Genomic DNA, 18,136 nt, shown 5'->3' with positions numbered 1-18,136 from the left:
CTTAAATATGCCGACATTCTAAATTTCATCCAACCCACATAGATAAATGTTGTAAATGTTGCGGTTTGTTATAAATTACAAAGATTCCCTTGTAATCAGAAAAACAAACTCATGTTGTGATGAAGTACAACACGTTGTCTTCAAGTTATATCATTTCGCTTGACTTCAAATTTGACTTAAGGTAGCCTCCATTTTTCAAATTACTTTGGAGGTGGTCAATGCATCTAAAAAACAGATCAATATGTTTGTTTTATTCATTCAATCGTCTATCATTCTGTTCAACAACAAATTATCTATGCCATTATATTAATTCAATAGTCACTCACTTGCGTCATGGAACACATCGTCTCTCTACACGAGGCTGTAACATATTAAACATGATACTAACATTCAATTGTAGATCCCACAATGTACTTAAACATGGCATATGTACAACGTACTTGGTCTTGCATGAAGTAAATGTGCTAAATTAACCCTGCTTTCCCTTTCCCCAGCGCAGAATATTGAGGTTGTCACAAATGCTTTCTGTGAGCCCGAACTAGGGTTTGATTTTCATATTTGCCATGGTTGGTACATGTATAACGTGATTACGGTATCCAGTGATTTTCCCAAAAAGAAAACAAACAATGCCTTTTTTACGGAAACAACGAAAAAATATTGAATGTTTAATTAAAATATATATGGGGTGGTGTACAGGGGTAAAAAGGGGTGGGGATGGTGTTGAGGAGGGGTTAGAAGCACAGGGAAACAGGGGGTATGGAAAGGTGGACCAGATTTTTTTAAAAAAACAGAAAACAATATTTTTTGGGTAAAAAAGGTTTGGTAAAAATTTATTTTCTGAAAATTAATTTGCTAAAATCACAGATCCTGTGATTACAAATACACGGTACAGATTACATTACCTCTGTGTAATCCATGCGCATAAACAACTATAGCATTACCACAGTTTATTATATGCAGTCCTTTGTGTTTCTTCTGGAGCTTATTGGTACATCCTGATTTATACTGGTTGCACATTTAATTTCTCATTTATATAGGGCTACGAACCCTCAGGTATCTGAACGCTGCTTATTATTACCCATGGTGTGTGGTACTCATTTATCACCCTCGGAAGGATGAAAGGCTGAGTTTGGCCCTACCAGGATTCGAACCTGCGTTAGCAAGCTTTGCACGGATGTCAAAGAGAGAGCTCTACTCGCTGTGCCACTTGGCCGGTTTAATACATGTTTATTCATATTTTAATACTTGTACAAATGAAGCCATATCTATACACCTATACTCGATGCAGCCAAGTTTTATGACAGAATTTATTCATAAAAAACCTGTGTAACAACTTTCATTTAGACTATTGGCTGGTGTCTTATAAGGTTTGAAACAAGAGCAATAGCAAATACAACTACACATTGAATTAAATGCATCATGGCTCACTTTGTGTAAACAACTAATGTCATATTCATTTCAGAGTGGCTAAAGTGAACCATTGGATCTGTTCATTCAGACCCTTAGTGGTGGTGCTAAGACAATATATCCATCTTTGTTCTTTTTCGAACAGTATGAATTCTATATTGCCACCTGGCAATATAATCTTCATGGTTTCGATGACAAACCATTCTATAGATTCTGCGATGTGTTCTATATCAATAAAATGCACTGCCAAAGGTTGTGTGATGTTTCTTCTTTTTATGTTAGAGTGCTGCTCTACTATCCGTATTGTGAATTTTGCTCGCAATCATGGCAAAATATGGTTGTGCATAAGGGCATTTAATGGCATACAGTACTTGTCTGCTTTGGCAAGTGGAACAATTCCTGAACTCCATGTAAAGCCATTGTATAGAACATGTTTGGTTACTCTTGAGCATTTACAATGCATTCAGTATCCACAGGGTTAGTGACCAGTGAATGGTTTCATGTCCAAAGAAGTGAGATTGGAAAGGGATGGATTTTCAAATGACTTATAAATCCTCCCTAAACTTTGCTGTATACTGTACCCTTTCTTGAATACAAACATTGCTTTGGGAAAATAATGTTCTTGTATCCTAATTAAAAGTCAGTGGGCCTCATTACGAGGTGGGTGGTAGGGGATTACCGGCACCGGTAATGACACCTGTGCCAGTAGTGCCTTACTACCCTATTCCGAGGTCCCTTAGTGGGTGCCTTCCTTAACGCCTGGTGTTACCAGGCATTATGGAAGGGACCCATTAAGGAACTTCAGAGCTAATAACGGGCCCGTTAAAAGCGGGCCCGTTATTAGCTCCATCCCCATTCCCATTGAGCTCTATGGGGGCTCGAATGGGAATGGGGAATGGTTCCCGGAATGGGGACTTACCGGGTCCTCCAAGGTGGGAATGACCCGGTAAGTCCCTATTCTGGGAACACGGACCCGGAATGTGGTAAGGGGGTAGCCATGGCGCTAATAGCGCCATGGCTACCTCTTACCTCGTAATGAGGCCCAGTGTTTTTAATGGTTTGGTTGATTTTATTATTTAATTTGGTCACATAAATTAGGCGATTTTCAGAATTGCCTCACTCTTGGGGTGTAAAAGTGCCTCCTGGTCACTGTAATGTGCGCATCTGTAGGATTGAAATTTAATATTTTGCAATACACTTGTGCTTTTAAATTTTCTTCCAGTGTTTCTTTTAAAATAATTTTTTGAAGAGCAGTTTCATGAAAACCTGAAAAACTGACCCAAAGGTAGATTGAATTTTAAACTCATAGGATGACAATTTTGAAAGTGCCATACGTTGTTTCTAACTATGGGTTTGGTATACAAGTTTGTTATCATACTTTCGCTTTGAGCTTATTTAATGAAATGACAACAAAAAAATGTTTTGTTGTTCCGCTGGACGGTCAATTTTATGTTTTGGATTTAATCTTGAACCACATTTTGAAATGTATTCCTTTGTGTATACTGCAACCAAATTACGAATATATCGTCTATGTAACAATGCCATTTCAATATGCAATTCTTGAAAGGATTGGACTCATTGTACACAGCATTTCTCCTCATGGTCAGCCATATATATCTTCACTACATTTTGGGGCAAACGTGGATCCCATACTGGTGACCTTGATTTGCCAGAAATACTGATCTTTGAATAAAAAGATTTTTTTTTGTTAATACCACTTGAGAAAGTTCAATTAAAAATTCTGTGGGCATTCTATGTGGTCATATCTGTGCATCTAATGCTTTCCTCTATACCTCCATAGATTCTATTTGAGGAATATTAGTGTACAACACCTCCACATCCATAGTGAGCCGAAAATGTGTGTTGGCATCAAATGGTGGTTTCTCAATATTTCTGATAATATGCATAGTGTTGTTGGGTGTCTTGACCCATGTTTGAACTATTATGCTGCAACATTTGGTGCTGTGGGCTTAGAAAATCCAAGATGGCCGAAAGCCCACATTTGCACCAGAATCCAGGAAAACCGCGCAGTTTTGCGCACACCAAAATGGTCGCCTGACCTACCACCCACCAGTGCGAGCTTGATGGGCCAGAAGCACCATGAGTGAAACGTGGTGCCAAAGGAAAAACAGCAGTGCCCGTTAGCTAAAAAAAAAGCACTTTGAAATCACCTTTGTTTCTCTGAAATGCAAGCTAAAAATGCCTATTTTAAACATTGCAAGATATTCAAAAATCTCACTGAACACCAGCAGACATTTGGCAGAATGTAGTCTTGTGTGCATACAAAATATGGAAAGATGAAGAGCCTAAAACAATGTTTATAACAAAACTGGCTGAGCTGTGGATGTCAGCAGCTTAAGTGAAATTGGACTTAAAGCCACTAAAATTGAAATGTTTAAAATAAATGAGTGACCTACTTTGAGTGTCACATAGGTTGCACTGTTTAAATGTCATAGTTTTGAACTTAGAATCAGCGTTCTAGCTGCATGTGTAAAAATTGTAAGTTTGATTTGAATGAAGAAAACTGGGAACAAAAGAGACATTTGGCTGAAGCCTGGCTTGAAGAGATTGAATTCTGCCCGGCAACTACCCCCGACAGGAGTTGAAACTTGCCCAGCCACTGCATTCGCAGGCCTGGCTGCTTTTTGCTGTTCCCACCAAAAGGAGATTACACCTCTCTGATTGAATCAGGGGAGGAGCACCTGGGAGCAGGGAAACAGAACAATGAGCTTTCCTTGGCTCAGTCAAATGTTAAATTAGGGGGGGTCGTAAATGGCTTCCTCTTGGAAGAAACTGGGAGGAGCAGTGCCTCTGTGAGCAACCTGATTTTGAGGAAGTGGATAAACCAGAAATTCCACCATGTGCTTTGGGAAACCACACCCCTCTGGGCCAGAGCATAATTTTAAAAAGATGGATAATTCATAGTACAGACTTGTAAAAATTATATAATTAATATCATTATTTTTGTGATTTTTCTGTGCACATTTTAAGAGGTGTTAGGACTCTGTGGTATGTTCTGGGAGGTAGCGGAAAATAAGGTATTACTCCAAATGTCTGTATGTTAAAAATCTGACACTTTATCATCTGATGCCCATATTCCTGGTGCATGTTTGTGTAAATTCTGGAAAAGTTTAGAGGTTGTGTTCTTGATGAAAAGGGCAGAATTCTGTCATAAGTGGACACAACATCTTACAAAGACAGGGATCGGATGGTTTGGTGCTACAGAAAATATGTTAACTGGACAAATGATATGATATGATATGATATGGTATTTGTAACGCGCCTATACACAAGTGTTTCAAGGCGCGTTACAATAATATTAGAAAAATGATACATAGATAAATATGTATTTGGATCAAAAATAGATTTGTGTGCAAATTGACAAGGGGAGTGTTCTTTCTGTATGCCATAAAATGAATGCCTGATGACACTCCATTCCTTCCCCCAATCAAGGGAGAGAGGAGAGCTTGGCCAATGATAAGGTGTGAGGGGCAGGCTTAGTTATGCCCACACACACACCCATTTTCAAAACACATAAAAAGTGACTGTTTTGGACAGGCAACACACTCACTTTCCATTTTCTTGGGAAGCATTTTGCCGGACTACTTCAAGATCCAGAACTCAACTCGAGATAGATCCAGAACCAAGCCAGAACTTAAAGCAGAGAGGCCTAACCCAAACAGCTGAACTCTTCTCAGTGGGCCTCAGCATCCAGCAAACCTAACCAAACTATTCAACAGCCGGGCAAGCTGATTGATTCTGGCCTAGAACCCTGTGCCAGTACCCAGAAAGCAGTACTGTATCCAGAATCCACTTGATCCAGACCAGCAGAACCAGAGACCCAGACCAGACCGCAGTGCGGCTAGCAGACCCAGACCAGATTGCTGTGAGCAGAACCGGTACTAAAGACCGTCCGTGGCGAGAGAACCGCAGCCAACCTGACCAGATCTTGGCGGCCTATTTCAAATTTATAGTGTGAGTACTCAGCTAGAATTGTGCCAGAACCAATCTCTTAGTCTAAAATAATCTGATTCAAACCATTTTAACCTGTCCAGAACTGCATCATTGAATCGTGTGTCCCTTCTCCGATTTTAAACCTGTAAAAGTGTCATTTTGCCATTTTGAATCATTATTTGATTTCTGAAAAACTACCTTCACAAAATCATCCGTATCTTTGGAGCCGCGTGTGCTAGGAACGAGATTTAACTTTCATTTTACAGTTTTTCCGTAATTGCGCTCGACACATTCGGAAAAATTGCCGCGAATTGTCATTTCGCTCAATTTCGTTTTCTGTCAAAATAGCTGCTTTTGCTTGCATTGCTGAAATTCGTTTTCAACCTGATAATCCCTTATTAATCATTGTTAGGTTGACCTGAACTAATTCAAAGTAGCTGGCACCTACCCTGAATCTCCTATCGGGAATTAAAATCATTTTTAGCATATTTTTCCCTTCTTTGCATACCACATTTAAAAGTACTTTTGCCTGTGTTTAAAACCATCCCTGTTTCTCTAAACTTGCTAGGGGGGAACTGAAATTCGTATTGTATTGTGATTGTATTCCTGAAAACTGTGTGCTTTACTTCCATCTCCTTATATTGCATAGGGGGGGAGTGAATTGCCACCAGGGGAAAAGGGAACATATTATCTCTTGTGAAACCCTATCAGTTTATTTCTGTAATGCATTCTTTCCATCATTGTTTTTCCTTGAAATCATAAAAGCATTCTCAGTTACCTTTTCCTTCCTATACCAAGTCCTAAGTAATTAAATAAGCGTACAATTGTAATATTAACCATTGTTGATCACTGTCATATTCTTAGGTGTGATATCAAATATTAATTTATTATAAAAGTGTGATATTAATATATTGTTTAATTTTTCCAATAAATCTTTTAAATTGCAAAACAAACCTATTTCTTGGCTTAGTGAGTTCAGGGGGATTCAAAGAGAGGGGTGTTATATAAGGGTTTATCATCCAGAGTATAACTTGTCATAAAAATATATAAATAAGGGCTTCCCTTGGGCGTCCCAGACGAGGCACTGACTTAGTGGGATTGCTGAATTGAAGTCACTTAACAGTGTGTTGCACAAAACGAGGTGTTTCGTGCATAATCGGTTTTAAAAATTGGTCAACGAATATTGATAATGTTAAAAAATGGAATTGAGATTGGATTTTGATTTAATAGAAAAGCTCTTTCTCTGTCACTAATGATACCTATATTTAAAGCTCCCATTACTAGAGAATAGATTGAAGTGGTAACTGAATGTGTTAGATCATAGCTCATTTTACAATAAAAATTCTCATCTCTCAATTATCCTATAATTTCATGCTCATATTTAGGTGTATCCATCATTAAAATCCCCACACCTTTGTCTGGAGGTTAAATTGCCAGTTCTCTTTTGCTCTTAAGAATGTGTGGTGATTATTTATCTTATTTAGATAGATTGCCTTTGTAATATGGATGTTTAACTTATAAACCAGGTACAATCCTCATGATTACATTTTTGAGCGTCTATTTCATACAACGCTTTATGTACCCAGGACAGACAGCTCTCAAGGATGTAGACGACCACATACATATTTTATCCCATTAAGGTTTATCCCATAAAGCAGCGTAGTGTGGCACCCTTGCGGTTGGAGCACTGGGGTATGTTTAGCAAAGATCATTGATCTAATGGTAGTTTTTTGCGGTTGGAGCACTGGGGTATGTTTAGCAAAGATACTTGATCTAATGGTTGTTTTAAAAAGCAAACATATATATTACAAGGTTGGTGACAGTGACCTTGTAGTTATCATTAAGTTAGACTCCTCATAGGAAGAGCTCTTTTGGATGGCTCATATTTCCAGTGCAGTTTGGTGACCCTGTATAAAACATGAATCCCCTACAGACTAATATTTGGTTGTGTCTACAGCAGAAACTAATGGATTGATTTAAGTAAAATCTTCTTGTGGGTAGTATGTCTAGTCCCGAAATCCTGCCTAGAAAAATTTGATACAAATCTGTCCAGCAAGTTTCATTTAAAAATGACTATTGGCAAAAAGGAAATGGTGTTCTCTGGGTCCACCTGCAAAGCTCACGGACATAACCAGGTCCAACTGCCATTGGTTAATTGTTCCTGTCTGAGGATACACTTCTGTGGACTTAAAAATGGTCAACTAGAATTGCTCTTTAAAGTTGGTGGCTGAATGCAAACTCATTTTGAGGAAGCCGCCATTGTAGTCTGTGGACGTTTATGTGGTTTGGTCAAACAACGTGCAGCTGTCTGGGGTCTGGAGACCCTAAAGGTACAATGAGGGTGCCAGAGCGGTACAATATGTCACCAAAAGGTTCAAGGACAGCGGTACACTGAAGGCATACACAGGTTTGCAGAGTGGTTCAGGGAGGGGAAGAATGGTTTGAGAATGTGTGGTGTTTGGAGAATGGCTATATTGTGACCCTTTTGGGGTCTTCTCAACTCTAGCTGGTGAAAATGGAGGCCTCAATGGCTCTGTTTGGGGTGTTCTCAATTTATAAAAAGGGCGCTGAGTGACAGAAGTTTGCGGTCATAGAAATAATGTGGGCACAAATGCTGATGTATTCCAGGGACCATGGACCCTACAGCAAGCTTCAGGAGTTGCAATGAGGTTTTGGACAGTTGACTTGACACAGGCAGGCTGTATCACAGGAGGGTCAGCAAGTGGTCACTGGACCAGTTGGCCTTTCCATGCACCTTAAGGCTTCAATGGAGGCCTGACTGTGCACAATCCACAGACCTTTAAAGGTTTTTTAGGGCACCTGCCCTTGTATTAATGCAATTTGTGCAAAGGACTGATGTATCTAGTAGAAATAAGTATATATATGTAGAACTATACTGTGATTAGTGGTAGTATTTTTGTTTGGAGTTTCAATTGATTTTTTGGAAGGGGGCATGGCTGCAGGCTCAGCCAAGACCATGGATGGATGGTCCAAATAGGGCATCTGCAAGGTGCTTCAAGACTGTGGTTGGGGAGGACAACGCAGGTCTGGGTGCTGTGAGGGCATCAGGAAGCAAGACACTGACAACCGATTCAAAGTTCAAACAAAAAATCTTTAGTAACTCAGACATCAGGATGGTGTAAGGCCTAACTTGCCCTACACTAAGGTGAGATTTCCCTACGTAACTCAGACATCAGGATGGTGTAAGGCCTAACTTGCCCTACACTAAGGTGAGATTTCCCTACCTAAATAAGCCAAGGATAGTCTGAGTCAATAAGTTAAACTTAAAAAGTATGTCTGTGTCCGAAACCTATGCTTACCCTCACCACTAAAGCTAAACAATGTGTAGGGATGTCAGCAACCAAAGAAATAGTGTTCAAACTAAAGTTCTGAGCTTCTTCCGGCTCCTAACAGCGCTTATCTCCCTTGCCCAAATTCAAGAAGGTTCCAACAAAAATGGCCTCAGGGTTCCCTTCCCCAAGTTCAACACAGTTCCACAAAATGGTCTTGAGGTTCCCTTCCCAAGTTCAACACGGATCCACAAACTGGTCTCGGGGGGTTCCCTTCCCCAAGTTCAACACATTTCAACAAAATGGTCTTGGGGGTTCCCTTACCCGAGTTCAACAGTTCTACAGTTCTGCAGGTTTCAAATTCACAGTCACGTTCACTTGTTTGTTTGCCTTCTCATTTTGCCACTTGAACAATCTTAAACCGACCATTCTCAGCCTCCAGACTTCTCTTTTTTTACTACAAGTATGGGTTCCTCAGTCTAGGCACAGCTGTCAGACCACACGGTCCACCCGTCAGAAGTTGCGCAACCCTTGGCACTTTACAACAGTTCATTCTTTTTCACAGGACTTCCTTGATGACAACACAGATTTCCTTTCTGCGCCTATGTAATAAGTCCAAATATGCTTCAGGTTTACTTTAGCGGCTTCTTGCCTGAACCAACATGTGATTCTCACACACCTTACTTTGTGGTATTTCTCCTGGTTACAACCTTGCTTCCACACTGTTCAATAGTGCTTTGCTTCTTACTCATTTCACTTTGTTCCCAAATGCTGTTTGTTTAAATTCACTTTGTTTGAAAATGCACATCACTTAGTTTCATTCGCAGGTTCTCATATCTTTTCCTTTGGTATTCAATATTTCATATAGGGTCTCCAAACCCCTTTTCCATATCAAAGTTATTTATTGCTTTCTTCCTCCTTTATACACCTGCATCCCTTTAACAGGTTGCAGGTGAGAGTCCTTAATTCTCATTGCCTGACCATAACTCACTCGATGCTTACGCACCATGCAAGAAGATCGTCTGTCTTTTCCCCCTTGTCTTCACCCCTTAATTGCACCGGTGAAACTGCAGGAATAACCGTCAAGCCTATTTGCTTCCCCTAACTGTTAAATGTATTTTACGCACTTATTCTGCATGTGGAGACAATTATCGCTCCGAATTTCAAGGGCTCTGAGCAACTGTTGTTTTTCCCCTGTTCCCACCCTCCTTGAGGGCTTTGAAACACTTGCCTGTGTGTAGGTGCTATAGAAATAAACAATACCATACCATACCATAATTAGTGTGACATGGCTGACCCTCACAACAGTCCTCAGGCCTCCTCCTCATCTCATTCCAGAGTGGTAAAATAACATGTTAGTGTGTATTTCTCCTATTCGCCTCTTCCTCGTCTCAGTACTATGATGGTCTGAATTGGAAAAAATGATGGGATATGGTTTACAACAGCCTATAAAGGCAGGAGGAGGGTGAAGTTGGTTCTCATCAGAAAAGGGGGATACCATGTCTCACCTGCTGATGTCCTCTCCCCAATCCCCAAGCATCCTCCACCCAGGTGATCCTCCCTCCCATCTCCACCGCCAGTGTCAGGATCCAAAAACCATGGCCTTTCCCTGGCCACCTGAGAAGAGGATCCAAAGGGATTAGGTGTGAGGATACCCTCAGGTTTCTCACAGTCCTGACAACAGTGGTATTCGTTGGAAGGGTAGTAGTATGTACTTGCCACCTGTGGTTGTATATGTCTGCAGACATTTTATGGAAGGGGGTCATGGCTGGGCCATAGTAGTGATGGACATATAGAAGCACCTTGGAGCCCTTAATTTGGTTGTGAGTGGGGCGGACGGGCTGAAGTCTCTGCCTTGGGCATAGTGAAATTTGTGGAAGGGTTGATGTATCTAGTAAAATATATAGTACACCAGTGTACAGGCACATGTAGACATCCAAAGTGCAGGTTCCCATTAACACAGCAGGGCGGCTATATATCCTAAGCCTACAGCTCCATCTAGCGTAGCATTCTGCGCATTCGGGCAGCCTCTACTGCGCATGACGGCTTTGGAAAAACATACACCTGGCATTTTATTATATAGTGTATGATATGTCTAATCTGTGGTTAGTTGTAGCATTTGTGTACTGACCTATACTGGGGGCCAGAGGGAGAGGGCGGCAAGGGGGCAGTGCTGCAGACCCCCCCACCCCCGGGGCAACATCCAAATTTGTGAGGTAGCAATATTGGGATTTGTGGGCAGGGATGATTGTAATTAAGCAGTAGGGATATCTGAGCTGTGATTAGTGGTAGTAGTGGCGGTTGGGATAAATGAGTTATTCTCTGGGGTTGTGGGGAAGGGTGTAATCAGTATTTAGTGACATGATATAGTTTCTGTGGTTGCGTTTGGTTGTGTGGAATCTTTGTGTCTCCTTTACACTCTGTGTTATCGTCATGCATCTACGTTATAGGAAATATAGAGGGGAGGCATGAGGGAAGCAAGTGCAAGACCAAATCAAAGCATGTACTCACCTTTTAATGATTGTGCAATTGGATTTCGAGGAAGGATTGACTGTCTTGAGACAATGGCTTTAAGTATTTAGCATGATGCAGGGTATATTCAGTGGCAATATCGGGTGTTGGTAAGCAAATGTGACCACTTGGATATTGACATAGAATTTGTTCTGAAAAAAAGGGAAAAATAAATTAAGACAAAGTGGCAAAGAAATTATACCTTGCAGCGCATTGTTTGCTGCAACGCGGAGCACCAGTATCGAAGCCGGGCCGGCGGTGAATAGTTTGGAGAGATCCCGCAAGCGAATCTCTAACACATTTATACCAGAGCACGCTCCGGAGGACACGCCCGCCCAGGGCGATTGTGCAGATAAAAAAAGAAAAGATTTCCTAGCAAGAAGGCGAAAGCCTTAGAAGCAGTCAGGCTAAGAGCCTGGGACAAAGCACAGTGCCCACCCCATACAGGGCACAATTGGACATAAGCCCATCACAGTCAATCAAGAAGTCCGGTGCAGCCACTTACAGAAAAGAAAAAAAGAAAAAAAAGAGATTATAATATTAAAGAGACTATTTATGCTGTGGATGTTCAGGATAAGCCTCCTAGTACAAGACATCAACTTGTACGGTTGACAGGTTCAGTAGCACCTATACAGTGAAATGGCGTGCTAAGACACTGTGATTGGTATTCCAGGCACACAGTACCTCCCAGGATGGCTGATTTTGAATGGAGTGAAGAGGAGCAGTCACTCGACCTAGCTGCCAGCTTCATGGAGGCACTGGGAAGCAAACTTATAGATGCAGTGGCTCAAGGAGTGAAACCTCTCCAAGACAGGCTGGAGTCCCTGGAGGCGATTCTCCACCATCCCTCAGACAGCACCATACGGACTGAGCGCACGCCCACAGAACCCTCAGAAGCAGGGTCAAAGGGGAGTACAAAGGCCCGAAAGAGGAAAGCCTCTTGCGACCCCTAGGGCCAGGTAGAAGGGGCAAAAGGGAAGGCCCCGGAGGTCGTCGACGCTTTTGCAAAGCTCCGTGAAGCATACTTGCAGCGCCAGACTGTGCCGGACCTCATGACCCCCACTCCAGGGGAAGAGCAAGATGGAGAGGAGAAGCCAGGCTCAGAGGAAGAGCCAGAGGAAGGAGACCCTACCTCCCAGGATGAGGACGAGTTAAGGGAGGAGGAGGATATAAGACCCAGCGGAGGGGAGAGAATCCGCAAGGAGAAACACCTCGAGGAGGTGGAGGAGGATATGTTTGATCCGGACAGCATCCGGAATCCGAGGTCATCAGACTGGCAAGCATCTCCCAGGGTGGCCCGGTACATGACTAGGAGAAAGCGCCTGCAAGCAGAGTGCCCAAGACCAGACCTGCCGGGGAAAGTGGCCGAGACGCCAGAATTAGACCCCAAAATGCTCACCTTCGTATCAAAGTCCAGCAAAGATTCCCGTAAAGGTATTGATAGATCCTGGAGGAGTTGCCAGGAGAAGGTACTTGACTTGGCAGGGCCACTGGCAAAAATAATGGACCTGGCAGAAAGGGCATGAGATACGGGAGAAGAAGTGGACCCCGACGCCCTAGCAGGCTGGGAACAGAGAGCAGTATGCCTTCTGGGTAATGCGAACTGTGCCATCGCCTCGGAACGCCGGAGAGGACTGTTGCTGAAAATAGATGCGAAACTGAGCAACCTCGCATCGTACGAGGTGGGAGAAGCAGCACAAGGACTCCTCTTCGGAGAGACTTTCGGAAAGGAAATGGGCGGCTTCGTCGGCACCTACACGTCACTAGAGAAAGCACAAGCTTAGATCCGCAAGATCTTCCCGAACAGAGTTTTTGGCAGGACCAGCCGCCACAGGGGTCGCTCGGCTGGTTGTAACCAGGGAGGTAGAAGACCCCAGAATCCCAGAGCCCAATACTGGGAGAACAGGCAACAAGACTCCTTCTTCCCTACCAGAGGGCGATTCCAGAGAGGATGCAGAGGGAGAGGAGCCAGCTGTGGACAAGGTTTCTCACAAGGTGAGAGCGACACATTACCCTCCAGTGGGAGGGAGAACTGGTATGTTCTGGAGAAGCTGACACACGCTTTCCAGTGATGCCTGGGTGTTGCAAACAGTGCTAGGCCTGCACCTAGAATTTGTAGAACCCCCCCGTGCAAGAGCGCAGGCCACACCATCAGCGTCTAGAGCGCGCAGAGCAGAAGTTGCTAGACAATGAGCTGTTTCAGCTGGCGAAAAAGAACGCCATAGAGAGGTGTCTGAGAGACCCCGACTTCGTAAGCAATATGTTCTTAGTACACAGAAAGGAGAAGGTACGGCCTGTAATAAATTTAAAGGAGCTAAACAGCTGGGTGGTTTACTGGCATTTCAAGATGGAAGGCATCCACCAGCTTCGAGACTCGCTCAGGGAAAAAGATTGGCTGACGAGATTAGATCTGAAGGATGCCTACCTGACGATCCCGACAGCAGAGGAGTTCAGGACTTGCCTGGCTTTTCGTTGGAGAGGGCAGCTTTGGCAATTCAAGACCATGCCCTTCAGGCTTGCATCAGCTCCCTGGGCCTTCGTCAAGCTGATGAAGCCAGTGACAGCAGCGATAAGAGAGAAGGGAATAAGATTGATCATCTACCTAGACCATCTTCTGCTGCTAGCCGAGGACCAGGAGACCCTCAGATATCAGAGAGAATGGGTCCAGGACCTGCTGGCATCTCTAGGTTTCTTAGTGAATGCCAAGAAGTCGGATACAGAACCAGCACAGAGGCTGGATTTCCTGGGCTTTGTCCTGGATACCAGGAAAATGACTCTAGAGCTCCCTGCTCGAAAGATCCGCAACATCAAGAGAGAACTGAAAGGGTGCCTACAGAAACAAGTAGTGTCTCTCAGGACTCTGGCGAGAATAGTGGGACTCTTGGCGGCTTCCATTCAAGCCATATTTCCCAAACCCTTGCACTACCGCGCACTGCAGGGACTAAAGATAAAACATCTGCAGCAAGGCTTTAGATATCATCAATTGGTACCTTTGGATCCAGAATCCAAGACAGAACTGGAATGGTGGTTGAGGAATATGGACGCCTGGAATGGGCGTGCCATTTTCGGAGACCGTCCGGATCTGATCATAGAATCCGACGCCAGTTGACTGGGCTGGGGTGCAAGGTGCGGAGACCTGCAGACAGGAGGGAAATGGAACTTCGTCTCCACATAAACTGTCTGGAGTTGCTAGCAGGGTCATTTGCAATCAGAGCTTTCACGAAAGAGAAGATGAGATTGTGCGTTTTACTAAAGATGGACAACATATCGGCAGTACGATACATAAACCATCAAGGGGGCACCAAATCCAGGATGCTAGCCAAGCTAACGAAGGATTTCTGGCACTTTTGCCTGCAGTCAGAGACTTCAGTCACAGCGGAGTACCTACCAGGGGCATTGAATGTAGTAGCGGACTGGAACTCGTGCTATCTCACAGACTCCAGCGATTGGAGACTGGATCCAGCAGTATTTTGGAAGATGAGTGAGAGATGGGGCCCACTGCACATAGATCTCTTCGCATCCCGGCTGAACGCTCAAACAGCAGTATACTTTTTTTTTTTTTTTTTTTTTTTTTTTATTGGTTTATTCAAACCTTTAAAAAGAAGAAGGAGATAAGGAGACACATCATCCATTTCCACCTTCGGAAACATACATGAAATCATATTTCAGGATACAATCATGAGAGGTCTGTCATCCGCAACTAGGGCCAAAAAGGTCTTCGTATGTGACGTCGAGTGAGCTGATAAGGATCCATACGGGCCTATACCATCAGCCTTCCTCTTCGATGTCCCTCAACTCTAGGCTTCGTTCAATTTCCTGCAGAAACACGGTTAGCAACCTTGTCAGCTGTGTGTTAGAGCCAGAGAACATCAACTGCCACCATTCTTCTGCATTCCTTATTGAGTGCTCAGATACTAGTTGTCCCAGGTGTTTAGTTCTTTGTAGTTTAAAGAATGGGCAGAATAAGACAAGGTGCTTAAGTGATTCATCACAGGTTTTGCAGTATCTACAAACAGTGTTTGCGACGACGTTTCCTGTCCAGTTCTTTGTCCGATCTTTAGTTCTGAAAAGGTTTAGGCGAAATCTCATGTATGTTGCCCTTTTAACGTTATCCGGAAACAAAACTACGTAGTTTTGTAGTGTGTTGAATGCTCGTGCCTCAGCTGGAGCGTCCTTCATTGATTTGGTCATTCTTCTGTCTTCACTAGTTTGAATCCAGTCAGCTTCCCATATCTTTTTCTTCACCAAATCTGGGTTGTCCTGAAGAGTTTTAATATTCGTTCCGTGAGTGGTTAGCAGGACTTGACATCTTTTGTACCACAACGCTAGGATACTGTCTGGGCTAGCATTATCAGGATTGCGTAGTATTTTGAATTGAGGTGCTGTTACAGACAACACAGTTTTCCTGAAAAGGGCCAAGGTGTTCCACATGATCCGAGCTTCAAGCGAGATCATGCCTAGCTCATAACGTATGCAGGATGTGGGGGTGCTGTTTGGTAGGTGTAAAATTTTTACCCAAAAAATATGCTCCAGGGTTGACCAAAAGTCCGCCGGGCATCCAAAGGCATTCTCTGCACCGTATATCAAGGCTGGTACAGCCTTCTGCTGATAAAACGCTATCACAGGCTTGAGTGAGAACTTTCCATATTTTTTGTTTAAGATTGAGGCTTGGGAGGCTAAGTGTCGACATTTCATCTTTGTGAGCTCCATCCAGGGGCTATCGTTTATATTTGTATTAATTTGCATCCCAAGATATCTGGTGCTTTCCACCGTAATTAGTGTTTCCTTTCCCAGGTGCCATCTGAATTTGTTGTTTTTCTGGTGGCATCCAGTTTGCAAATTCTGTAGTGTTAGTATTTCACTTTTTGAGTTGTTAATGATCAAACCGTTGTTTTCCACGTAGCGTTCGACTGCATTTATTTTACGCTGGAGGCCGATTGGGGTAGAATCCAACAAGATCAGATCGTCAGCATACAACATCCATCCTAATGCAGAACCGTGTATCATGGGAGAAAACGATCGTGGCTCGTTTATTGCGAAACCAATGTCTGAGAGAAAAAGGTTGAAGATGATTGCCGCCAGGGGGCAGCCTTGTTTGACACCACGAGAAGTGTTAATTTCTTCTGTAAGCAAACCTCCTTGGTCAAGGCGCACTCTAATGGTGGTAGCAGAGTGGATTTCTCTGATGGCAGCTAGCAGACTCTCGGGACACCCCCAGTTAGACATTTTCGTCCAAAGTAGCTCTCGATCGATGGTGTCGAAAGCGTGGGAAATGTCTATCAAAGCGAGATAGACCTTTCTCCCAGCTCTAATCGCTTCCATTTTCAGCAAGTTTATCAACAGGAGGTTAAGGCCACAGCTGACCCCCCTTACAAAACCTGTTTGTCTTTCATCCAGGTGGCCACTTTCGACAATCCATTGTGAAAGTTTCTGTTGCAGCATTGTTGCATACACTTTGCCCAGTACGTCTAAAAGAGCAATAGGTCGATAGTTTTTTGGTTCAAGCCGGTTTCCTTTTTTAAAAATAGGCACAATTATTGCTTGCTTCCAAGACTTTGGAGATTCTTGTCTTCTGCAGATACGAATGAAGAGTTCCTCACAAAAGTCCGCCCATAGATCCATATTTTGTTTTAAGGTTACATTGGTCAAACCATCAGGGCCAGGGGCCCTTGAGTCACTGGCGTTCTTGATTATCTGAAGAATGTCTTCTTTGAGGAATGTCAGGTCTCATTTAGTTAGAATTGGTGTTATAGGGGCCTGACAGGTCCCTTGTTTACTGTACAAATTTTTGAAATGTAATGTCCAACTCGCTGCTGGTACCATGTTTGACATCAGTGCAGATTGAGGGGCACCTTCGTTGTTTAAAAGTCTCCAAAACTCTGCCGAGTTTTTGTTGTTCATTTTTTGCATCATTAGTTCGGCGTCGTTTTGGAACATGAGAGCTTTGTGAGATTTTATCCAATTTTTATATTTCTGTTTTGCAACACGTTTTCCTCGCTCTGCTTCTGTAGGATCTCTGAGTCTCAGGAGTCTGATGGAGGCGCGTAGTTCTCTCTTTCTTCTCATGATCTCGACGTCAAACTTATGTTTGTTAGCAAAGCCAAGTTTTCTCAGGCCCTGCTTTTTTTCCACAAACAGGTGTAATAAGTGTGCGTATTCGACTCCACAATCTAATTTGATGAAGGATTCTGAGAATGTGGAGACTTCAGCCGGGAGCAGTGTTAGCCTAACTCTGTTTGGCTCAGCTAGTATCCGATGTTTCCATCTTTCTTGGGATGTTTGCTTTGCGGCTGACAAGGTGAGGATTACCATGTCATGGTCGCTTTGCATCATAGGTATTACCTCAAGTGTCTTGGTGGTTTGTTGGATCTTTTCTGAGGCGAAGAAGTAGTCTAACGTAGATTTCTGGTCTGCTCGTCGCCATGTAGGTTTTGCTGGTATGTCGCCGACAGAATTTCCATTGAGCATTGCTAAATTTCTGGCTTCCATTTCCCCCATCCATTTTGAGGCCACGTTATTAGGTGCGTGCACGACTTCGTTGTTTTTCATTCTTGTTGCCAGGCAGTTGATGTTTAAGTCTCCACATATTATTATATTTATTGACTCGTTATCGAGAATGAGGTCGTCGATTTTCGATGAGACTGTATCAATGAAGGAACTTGACCCGGCTTGAGTGTGATTCCAATATATATTGAATATATGGAAAAGAGTCGAGTTGTCAGTTTGACACCCATCCAGGGCTATGGTTGACAATAGTATGAAAGGTGATAGAATTAAAGAACTTGTAATACGGCAGCCTGAACTCTTTTTTACAATAGTCAACAAGCCTGCCATTGGTCTTCCTCTACTTTTTTTAAAGGCTGGGTTGAAGGCTATTTCGTAGGCATCCGCAGTTGGGCAACTCGTCATCCACGTCTCTTGAAGGCAGACCACATCTAGAGCGTCCGGCCAGGGTTCTTCTAGTAGGTGGGAGA

The sequence above is a fragment of the Ambystoma mexicanum genome, chromosome 4q (genome assembly GCF_040938575.1).
Source record: "Ambystoma mexicanum isolate Mex_15411 chromosome 4q, UKY_AmexF1_1, whole genome shotgun sequence".
In the NCBI taxonomy this organism is placed as follows: Eukaryota; Metazoa; Chordata; class Amphibia; order Caudata; family Ambystomatidae; genus Ambystoma; species Ambystoma mexicanum.
The sequence above is the reverse complement of the archived record's forward strand: the minus strand, read 5'-3'. Positions refer to the sequence as shown.